The sequence below is a fragment of the Lygodium microphyllum genome, unplaced genomic scaffold, assembly GCF_053477565.2.
Source record: "Lygodium microphyllum isolate KBCC unplaced genomic scaffold, Lygodium_microphyllum_v1.1.10 scaffold_31, whole genome shotgun sequence".
NCBI classification, from domain to species: Eukaryota; Viridiplantae; Streptophyta; class Polypodiopsida; order Schizaeales; family Lygodiaceae; genus Lygodium; species Lygodium microphyllum.
Window position 1 is genome coordinate 9,139,810 of NW_028229514.1, and position 11,666 is coordinate 9,151,475.

Genomic DNA, 11,666 nt, shown 5'->3' on the forward strand with positions numbered 1-11,666 from the left:
CTCCATTACAACCATAAAAAACCCATGTTTGCTCATAAAAATGGATCATAACAATGGGCTGCCCTCTTTATGACTGGTTATTACAGCCCATATCAGTCCATAAGTCTTCAATATCCTCACCCTTTGCTTGCCCCAAAGTCACTCAAGTGCTTGGGTACAAGTCGGGCTTCATTGGACCAAGAGTAAGGTAAACAAGATGAGAGAAGTCGTGCATAAGAGCACGCTGAATACTCTTCTCTCAAATTTTCCTCTTTTATAGACTGTTTGAGCATGCATTTTCATCAAACCAAAGAGACAGAGAAGTGGAGCTCTCACCATGTTTTCATCTTCAGTAGTTGGGCATGTTAATCTTCAGTTTGCATGCTCCATTTCATGCACCATAGCTCCAGCTCTCTCCAGTTTGCCTCAGACACTGCAGCCCGCATTTTGTGCCGAAAAACGCGAGCTGCTCTCTACTCAATCCCTGGTCACTTTTTGACCAGCCTAGGTCACTTCTGGTCACTTAAGTCAGTTACTTCTGGTCCCATGTGGACCTAGTGGACTTTTGACAGTTTTTGGCATCATTCTTGGGTTCTGACCATATTTTTGTACCTGAATTAACATGATTTATCCTGCAGACTATCAATTACTTCCAGATGTCCAAGTTGTAGGTTCCCATAGATTTATTTTTCATAAATGTACATGGTATAAGTGAAAATTATATGCTAAATACAAAAGAACTTGTATAACTAAGGTGGTTATTGGATAACAATGCCTGAATTTTGTATGCAAATATCTCATATAACTTCTAGTGAAACTCTTCTGTGTTCATAAGAATCCCATGATTCATATCATGAACAGTAAACTCTTTGACAGCGTGTCTTTGCTCCTTTTCCATCTTCTTCCCGCTTTTTCATACATTCTTCTACCTTCTCGGCTTGGGGTTAACAACTATCATCTGAATCAGAATCATCAGTATCAAAACCTGAAGAATCTTGACTACTCTTCTTCTTAGATCTACTCATGCCAAGCCTTTTTTCCACTCTTTGTGCCGCTTCAGCCAATGCATCAATGGTATTATTGTTCCCCACCTCTGCATTAGCAATAGCACATGCAATACCCTTATCCAACCCCTTATGTAAATCCAATGAAGGCCTATCATGTTGATTCAACCTATTCACTAGGTTTTTAAATTTTTGGGCATAATCCTACACTAACATGTTCCTCTGCTTAATTTTCTTCAACTTGTTAATCATATCTTGAGCAATCTTATATTTTCTAAACCTACTTAGAAAAGTCATTTTAAGATTATCATATGTTGTAAAATGTCCAGATCATAAGTATTGTTCCAATCCATGGCTTTACCCTTAAAGGTTGTTGAAAACTGTTGTAATTTAACTTGATTCCCAAACATATTGTTGAAGCCACTTGCCACCCACCTTGTCTCAAACAATGCAACATGACAATCTTGATCCTCCTTCTTTTTCCCCGAAAACTTTGATGCCCTAACTTTAGGGTTGAGTGGTGGATTGGGATTCATTGCTTTAAGCTTTCTATTCTTTAGTGAAGGCAAGGGATTAAAAGAAGAGACTTCTTTGCTATGATGACCCTAATCCTCAATGGGATAGTACTCCCCAGCACCAAATGCTGCAATCTCTTCGCTACTCTATTGGGAGGAGTTGAAAAATACTCCAATTTAGGTATTCCATTATCATCTTCAATGGGACTTGGAGGAGATTCATTCCATATAGTAGGAGAATGACATGCTATAATGGTACCAGTAGAGGTACTAATATCCTGGACCTCGTCTCTAAACAAGGAAAGCACCTCTTCATCTAGGATGGGATTTCCTCCTGCTTCACTATCTTCATTTTGCCATGACCCCTGTTGTTGTCCTGCCAATACTTCTTTGAATTCCCCAGATTTTCCTCGAGTTAAAATAACATTTGATGGATACGGGTAATTCTTTGACATAAATGCAAAGATAACAAGGTAAATCTTTAATCTACATCATGCTGCTTCAAGCAATCTACTAGTGCTCCAAGAAGCAACTAGATTGTCAAATACATATCATCAAAGATAAGTATCATGCATGTGCTTTAACATCAAAAAACAACATAACAAGACTTTAATAGCTTGTCTCTAGGTTTTCACTGCTACTCCCAACCAAATTTTGCTTCATATAGAGAAGTGCTTCATGCAGGCAACTGCTACTTCATGCAGGAAACTACTACTTCATGCAGCAAATTTGAATATTTGGCCTCAAACTGAGTCATTTTCAATTTTACCTTCCACCATGTGATTAGAGAAGTGAATGACACAATCTATATGCAGAAAACCCTTTGAATTTTACACAGAAAATTAGGTTTTCTTGCCAAGAACAATGTCATTTTTGAAAAAGCTTTCAACCATAGGTTTGGATTGACAATTGCAGGATCGCCAAAGTGTTGATGCCCTTTCTATGTAGAATGCATAAAAGAGCAGAGAATACTTCATGAAGCAAATACTCCATATCATGCCCAGAAATCATAAAAACTCGGAAATAATCATATGACAACATAGATCTACTCTACTTAGCACTAGAAATCAGAGAATAAGAACCATAATGCATAAAGCATGCTGTAAATAGAATAGATACACTAGAAATGATGGTGCCAACTACCAAATCCTTCATATTTCAAAGTAAATCCATCATACATCAGAAGTAGACATCAGAGATGATCAAATAGATAACAAGGATACAAGAAAATATCTCATCACGTCACATTTTTACAACTACTCCAAAATTGCACTTCATGGGGCAAAGAACTTCATGAGACAATTAGAGGCTGCCTCACACATAGAACTAACACAACTAAGGTCTAACCATGCTAAGGGCATAATACTTTATCAATATACTGTGAGACCATGACCATGGATAACAGTGTTGTAGAAAAATTAAAAAAATAGGTCATGTATATGCTCACAATGACCCGGAGGACAAATGTAGAAATCTATTTTTAGAAATCCAAATAGACCTCACCAAATGGTCTCTCTAACTCCTTTCAATATGATCATGGAGAAGCTACACTAATTCACTGAGATAACACTTTGCAAGTTGCCAAAATACTCCATCTCATCTAATATGGTATTTAGATCCGTGGCTCGTCATTAGCTCTCTTGTTTGAACTTTTCCATGACACCACAATCCGTTGTGGAGTGCATTTTATCAACATAGTCAACATGAAAATGTCATCCATGTGGCCACGTTGCACTATAGATTTTGCAATGTACACCAAAACAGCTAGATTAGTTGTTGTGCATAAAATCTGGATATGACAAGAAATAAAGCATGGGATCATCTTTGGACTACATCCCCTCGAGAATTCCCACTCCTTGTCGGTAGAGACACAAACTGCAACATCCCCGCCATGCCCTTGGGATATCAAACCAATCAATAGTGTGTACTATGTCAAAATTTTGATCACGCTCTTCCCACTCTTTTTTTACCTGCTTGTACCTAGCAAGCCACTTCTCTATGGATGCATGATGCAACATACAAAAATGATTCACTTTCTCCTCCATGGCAGCACCCATACTTTTTTCTATCCCATTTCCAACCACCACCATCTCTTGTTAGTCTATCGTTGTCCTTCAACGACCATGGCATACTGTTGTGCATAAAATCTAGATACGACAACAAATAAAGCATGGGATCATCTTCGGACTACATCCCCTCGAGAAAATTCCCACTCCTTGTCGTCGATAGAGACCTCTATCCCTTCCTGAGAAGCTATGGTCAAAGCTTCATGCAACCACTGCATAGACATAAACCCAGTATCCCCGCCATGCCCTTGGGATATCAAACCAGTCAATAGTGTGTACTACGTCAAAATTTTGATCACGCTCTTCCCACTCTTTTTTTACCTGCTTGTACCTAGCAAGCCACTTCTCTATGGATGCATGATGCAATATACAAAAATGATTCACTTTCTCCTCCATGGCAACACCCATATTTTTTTCTACCCCATTTCCAACCACCACATCTCTGGTTAGTCTATCGTTGTCCTTCAGCGACCATAACATACTGTTGTCTGAATGTACCGTTGGTAGCCACTCTAAGATATGTACTAATGCCTCTGACACTAGCCAACCTTTGGCCATGCTACCTTCTAGCCGAGCTCGGTGTCACACAAAGCTCTTCTTCAGGGTTTTCATGAAGCACTCTAAGAAGAACATCCATCATGTATGGACGGGTCTTGCAATCTCCACTTCATCTATGAGATGTACCAAGAGGTGATTTTTTATCGTGAGTATGTTCATGGTAGCTACTTCTGAAAGAGATAAACTAGACCATCTCCACCACTCCTTGCCTTGCATATTTGATCAAGGATGTCTTGATCTCCTTCTATGAGATCCATTGCACTGAATTCGACAACCTATAAGCCGCCAAGAATATTTCTGGAGTGAGGTACCCCACGATTGTGATCAGTAGTACAACTATCAAAAATGGAGAAGCATTACCATCATCAAGTATACACTAAATAGTGAAATACTGAGGTTACTTGCTAGTAAGGTCAAGACAAACTAGTCGTCTTTAGAAAAAGTAGACATGAGGGAATGCATCATACATATCGGGGTATGGATAGGCCTAATAATTCTCTTCACAATGTGCTCTTCATTGGGTGTGTTATTTTTGCAAGCTTTTGATTTCGTGCTTTTGCAATTGAAATTGATTTTTAGAGCTTTTTGAAACAACCTTGGATGCTTTCTACAAATGACATGTCAAAAATATATTGCGCATCATGCATTACTAACCCATTCACAATAAAGGGAGCAATGGTGCTGAATAATCACAACAAATAATAACATTCCAAAGTTTTGCATTACCCAAAAGGAGTACAATATCTAGAAAGGTTCCAGGATCTTCATGTAACAAAAAGGACATGTCACACCCTAATGAAGTGCATGATGATGAGTCCTCCAGAATAATGAATGAGCCATGCTTACGTTGGCCTTCCTACATAACAGGGCATATCTTACGTGTTTGCCCTAACACAAAGGCAAGGTCTGTGGGGGTTAGTGCAGGCTGATGTATGACCATGTGCTCCTTGGGTTGAAGGCCAAGTATGTGCATGTACACATAATACATATGTTTGCAAGCAAGAAATGCCTTTTGGTTAGATTCTCTTTTTTGAAAATCAGGACAAGTGCACCTAGGCTCTTCTTTGATGTGCACATCATAACAACTCTCTGTCAAGACTCGAAATACTGAATGTTGTCTCTCAAGTTGCACTACCTCCTCCAAGAATGTCACAACCATGCAACCAGCTGCCTCTATTCTCTTTTGTGCATCTTTGGAAATTCCATGTCTCCACTTGCGTCTTCTCCCGCTTGAACCACATTCTGTAGAAATAGGAGGTTTGCTCTTCTCGTTCATTGGTGGTGCTGTAAAGCTAAAGCAGGCAAACTTGAAACCAGCCTGTCTTAGGCTACTACACTCTTCCTTCGATATATTTGTTCCTATATCAACTGGCCACAAAGATGGAACAATTGGTGATGCTATCACTTGTTTCTGCACAGCGTTTGTATGCTTGACATCATGATTACAGAACCATATCCATTGTGCAATGGCCTTGTTCTTATAGGCTCTCTCAGACCAAAAGCATGGTGCGACTAACCCCACTTGCCGACTCTGTAATTTGCTGCTGCAATTCTTTCTACCCTCCATACCAAAACACTTTCTCACACAGTTAGGTGGTGTCCTTCGTAAAGCCCACTCCTCCTGTGCCACTTCTACCTCTTCTACGTGAGTTGACATTTCCGCATTTGGTGCACTTACTCCACTTGCAAAGGGCTTGATTGGTATCTCCTCATCCTCTTGGATACATATCTCTTCCATCTTTCCATCGTCAAACTGTATACTCCGCGGCCTGCCCCTGATTTTCCTTTGCCTTGACTCCATCACATATCCCGGTCTATGAGAACTTACAGTTGCTCCACCTCCCTTCTTTTTTATTTGCACAGTCTCCCTATCACCTTGCATTATAGGCTCCTCGTACAAAGGACTTCCAGCTACAACACCTTGCAACGCCCGTGCAACAGAGGAGGGATTTGGGGATTCCCTTTTGCTGGCACTAGCCAACAAAGACTCCATAGAAGGCCCAGATCCAATAAACCTCCCCGTGATATAGCCCAACCTCTTTGCACATTGAATATATGCATTCAAAACATCACTAACACATGCATCATAAAGTGATATCTTTCGTTTTCCACCCTCACCTGCTAACCAACTAGCATGGACACTTTCTGATAAGTTTATGCTTGGAATTTGAGCATGTTCCCAAGGACTTTTGTTAGCCTGCGGAGTCAAATCCAAAAATAGAATCAGTAGCTCTCCCCATTGCTACATTATGCAACAAATCTTAAGGAGCTGGAAAAAATGTCACACTTACATGAGATTCAATTCCTCCCCAGTGGGCAATTCTTTGCTCCCACCATTTCAACCACCTATCCAAAGCCTTGATGTGTTCCTTGTTGACATTTCGTGCCCACCAATCTCGGATAGCAGAGGCCTGAAGTGAGGCTAGTTGAGTTGTCATTGCTAGCCTCCATGCTTCACACAATTCAATGTGGTGCATTTGTTTATCCACAGGGACTAATTTCTTGGTATGCTTTTGCAAACTTTTCTCCCAATGAAAAAGACAAGAACACTCCCTCCCTTCCATTATGTTATGAGGCCCTCCATTGTACACAGCCCTTATTGCCATCCAATTTGCACTTGCCTCATCGGACATAAATCCAGCAAAGTCAGGTGGATCATGGCCACATTGAACCATGACAGAATTCAAATTTCTCCTAAACAGGATTTGAGACTCTTCATCCTCCTCTTTAAATTCACATATTGCAATTACCTGCAATGCTCTCATGCTAGTTCATGATTGATACATTAGTATAGTGTTCATCAACAACAATTTAATTTCAATAAAAGCTTTCATTATGTTGCCACATACCCGTGATCATAAACTGAACAAGACATAGTTGCCCACCCATCAATCCTATGGGTATGATCAAAGTGCACCCATGCACGTCGTAAATCTCCAGTCCCAATTCGCCTCATATGATTCACTAAGTCCACCCCTGATGCTGGTCCCTTGGTGGACATTTTAAACAAGTAGCACTTCTCCTTGGCATCACCTTGTCTTGGAAATCTACTTCCATGGAAAAATGGGAAGACACAACGTTTTTGCAAAAGAAGTATGTTGTCATACCCATCACCAACCACCTGACCTTGTTTGGCTCTTTCTTGTGAAACAATGCCTTTGAACCTATGTGTTTATTAGAGGGTTATTTCAAATGCAGGACATACATTGCAAGCAGAAAATAATAATGCACAAGCCTACCCTTTATTCTGCACAAGTGGCATCATTTCTTCTAGAAAATGATTAAGATCCACCTCTGTCGCGTCCGACTCGTCTTCTTTTGTTAAAGATTCAAACAACATCTGCCGAGCGACTAGCATCTGTATTTTTCGTGGGCCTCCCTTTTTGATCTTTAGGACCGTGCTCACAAGCCTCCGCACCTTGTCAAGGGTTGCCCTCTTAGTGCCATGTTGAACACTGTGAGCATGCTCCCCAACATGGATCACCAAACGTGTCATTGTAGGATCCAGCGGCAACACATAATAGATCATGCATTTGCAAATGGCTACACAAGTAGCAACATTAAGACAATAGTGACATGTTATCTTGGAGTTTCCCTCACTTGCAGGATAACCCATGCTCACGGTTCTATCCAAGTGACCATGGAAAAAAACATCATTGTACTTTCCCTCTGTTATGTAGTAAGGACAAGTGATCCTAAGACATTGAAGACTTCCAAGACAATAGCTCAAGCGCACAGTGCACTCAATTGCCATATTTGTCTGTGAGGGCCGCGACCACAGGTGACCATCATATTTTTGTTCCATACCCATCATTCGTTTCTTGCTATCTGTGGCTGGAAGCTCAAAAGCAATTGTGCCATTATACTCGATTGGGAGCTCATCCACCCTTCGTGGAGGTCCACAGAGCGCTAGTAATTTTTTCAATCTACCCGTTCTAGCTTTCTCCTCAATGAAGGCTGCAATCGAGTTATCATAAGAAGATAAGTCCTCGCTTTGGCTGCCCACACATAGGTCCTCCCCGACATTTGTGTCATCAACATCCTTCTTGTTATCTGAGTGTACGTCAAGACACACTGGAGTTGATTTGCTACAACCTGGAGTACAATCAATGTAGTTGTCAATCTCATCTTCTATTGACTCAATACTGTTAGAGATGCACACATAGTTACTTGAGTGCCTGATAGAGTAGGTGGATGATAATGTACTATCAATCAGATAGTGCGCATGCCCTTGATGATTCCATCTTGGAGACACAGTGACATTGTTTGCTCCACCATCATTCTCTATGACGGCTTGCAACCCCTGGAATTTTTGTGTTGGAGGCAATAGATTCTGTAGGTAGTACTCACTCAAAAGAATCTCCCCATTTCTTAATGAAACCCTGTGCTCTAAGCAATCACTGGCTAGTCTCCATGTCAAAATAGCAAAACTCGACATGTCGTGCCCTCTGGTAGGTTAGTATTTGATGAAGAGAAGAAAACTCTGAATATAGCTCATAGTGTGTATTTGATGAAGAGAAGGCAATAGTTCACCGTCACTACAAGCGGAGAGAAATCAATAGAAAAATTTACGACTCAACCACCCACCATCCTTCACCTTTATGCACTCATAATTTATTTATGTTGTATTAATTATTTAATTATTTAACGGCCAACTAGTTACCTAATTACGCAATCAACGGTTAACTTCTTTATTAGGGTTATTAAGTCTCTCCTCAACTCTCTCCTCTCTTTCTCAACTCTCTCCTCTCTTTGCTCTCACTCTCTCTCCTCTCCCTCTCTCTCTCTCTCCCTTCTCTCCCTTCTCTCTTTCTCCCTTCTCTTTCTCTCTCTCTCCCTTCTCTCTTTCTCCCTTCTCTTTCTCCCTTCTCTTTCTCTCTCTCTCCCTTCTCTCTTTCTCCCTTCTCCCTTCTCTTTCTCTTTCTCCGTTCTTTCTCCCTTCTCCCTTCTCTTTCTCCCTTCTCTTTCTCTCTCTCTCCCTTCTCCCTTCTCCCCCTCTCTCTCTCTCTCTCCCTTCTCCCTCTCTCCCTTCTCCCTTCTCTTTCTCCCTTCTCCCTTCTCTTTCTCTTTCTCCCTTCTCCCTTCTCCCTTCTCTCTTTCTCTCTCTCTCCCTTCTCTCTTTCTCCCTTCTCCCTTCTCTTTCTCTTTCTCCGTTCTTTCTCCCTTCTCCCTTCTCTTTCTCCCTTCTCTTTCTCTCTCTCTCCCTTCTCCCTTCTCCCTCTCTCTCTCTCTCTCCTTCTCCCTCTCTCCCTTCTCCCTTCTCTTTCTCCCTTCTCCCTTCTCTTTCTCTTTCTCCGTTCTTTCTCCCTTCTCCCTTCTCTTTCTCTCTCTCTCCCTTCTCTCGTTCTCCCTTCTCTTTCTCTTCTCTTTCTCCCTTCTCCCTTCTCTCCCTCTCTCCATCTCTCTCTCACGACGGTGCCCCACAACTCACGACGGTGCCTCACGACGGTGCCCCACAACGGTGCCCCACAACGGTCTCGCTCCTGTAGCTCACGACGGTGCCCCACAACGACGGTGCCTCACGACGGTGCACGACTGTTCGTAACTCCTGCAGCACTAGCGACGATCAACGGCTTCGTCCTGCAGCACTAGCGACTAACGACTCTTCGTAACTCCTGCAGCACTAGCGACTAACGACGGTGCCTCACGACGGTGGCCTCCCAATCCGCGACTATTCATATCCTGCGCGACTGTTTGTAACTCCTGCAGCACTGCGCGACTGTTCGTATCCTCGTCCGTGGCCTCCCAATCCGCGATATCAACGGATTCGTCCGTCCCAGGTAATATCTTGAGCCCCCCAATCGTCCGCGTCCACGCAGACGATGGGTGGGCTTAAGCTTGGTCTTTTGGTTTACCTTTGTCACGCTTTGTCATGCTTCGTGTGGGCTAAGCCGTCGTGTTAATTTGGTCATGCTTCGTGTGGGCTAAGCCGTCGTGTGGGCCTCCAAGGTAACACCTTGAAGCCCCCCAATCGTCCGCGTCCACGCGGACGATGGGTGGGCTCATGCTCCATGGCAACTGTCCCGTATGTCGTCCCATCATTTGGTTATGCCGTCCCGTCGTGTGGGCCTCCAAGGTAACACCTTGAAGCCCCCCAATCGTCCGCGTCCACGCGGACGATGGGTGGGCTTATGCCCCGTGGCAACCGTCCTGTATGCCGTCCCGTCATTTAGTATGCGCCGTCGTGTGGGCCTCCAAGGTAACACCTTAAAGCCCCCCAATCGTCCGCGTCCACGCGGACAATGGGTGGGCTTATGCCCCATGGCAACTGTCCCGTGTGCCATCCCGTATGCCGTCCGATGGGCCTCCAAGGTAAGAGATTGAACCCCCCATGGATACAAGCGTGTGGCTTCGTCCCATATGCTTCGTGAGAATAAGGTAAGAGATTGAACCCCCCAATTGTCCGCATCCACGCGGACGATCCGTGGGCTTATGCACAAGCGTGTGGCTTCGTCCGTGGCTTTGTCCCGTGACCTTAAAGAGATTGATTGTGTTGCTAATCTTAAAGAGATTGATTGTGTTGTTAATCTTAAAGAGGTTGATTGTGTATCTATTTGTAAGTGTGTAGAGAAAGTTATGGCACCTAAAAGAGTGCTTAGAAAGAGAAAGAAATGTGTGTCACCTCATAGTAGCCGTGAAGTCTGTATGAAACTACGTTCAGGATGTGTTCCTGGGCGGATCTTAGAGCAAGAAGCATCATCACGTTTGAGATCAGTGGACACTCCTTCAACAAAGAAAGGACGTGGTCCAAAAAGATGTGTCTACATTGATGACGAAGCACAAGTGGATGGGGACTCCAATACAATTGACGGGGTTGCGGAGCACACAGGTAGTCACTTATGTGTCCATTTCATTTACATATGACGCTTTGTTCAGTGTTATGTATTAAATATGATTGGTTTAATGCTACTTTTTTTAATTTTTACTTATTAATATCTGCTCCTACAGAGACTAATGTGCAGCATGATAGTCTAGATGACAAAGAAGAGGTGAGTGGTGATAATGATCAAAGGGAGAATGATGATGAAAAAGAAAAGAAGCACTCAAGGAACTTAGGCAAGCAAGTCTCTCTAGGACTGATGAAGGATGTGCTGAGTCAATTTTATATAAAAAAGAGGACGCTACCTCCTCTTGTGCCTCTTTGCAGATTAGTGGCTCATGAGGCAGTCAGATTTGCTACGGATGATGCCCAGTGGTTGATTCCTTCCTTTGATTCCACTGGTTATCTTGAGACTATGGGACACTTCCTTGTGTCAGTTGAAGGTCCGAGAGGGGAGACCATGTCTGTGACAGCCAGCAATCTAGATGAATGGGGTCCAATATGGCGTCAAAGAAATGAGGATTTTGAGAGGGCTCTTGGAAGAGAGTGGCAAGACCTTAAGGGTAAAAAGTTCTTGGTTTGGGATGGAAACCACAGGCTTAAAACGTGGTGGAAACGCATCAAGGAAAGTAAGTTTCTACTTGCATGGCCGCAAAGATTCTGTATCTTGATTGGTGATATGGTTAGGTGGTTACTAGCTACATTTACGAAATGCTACGACTAT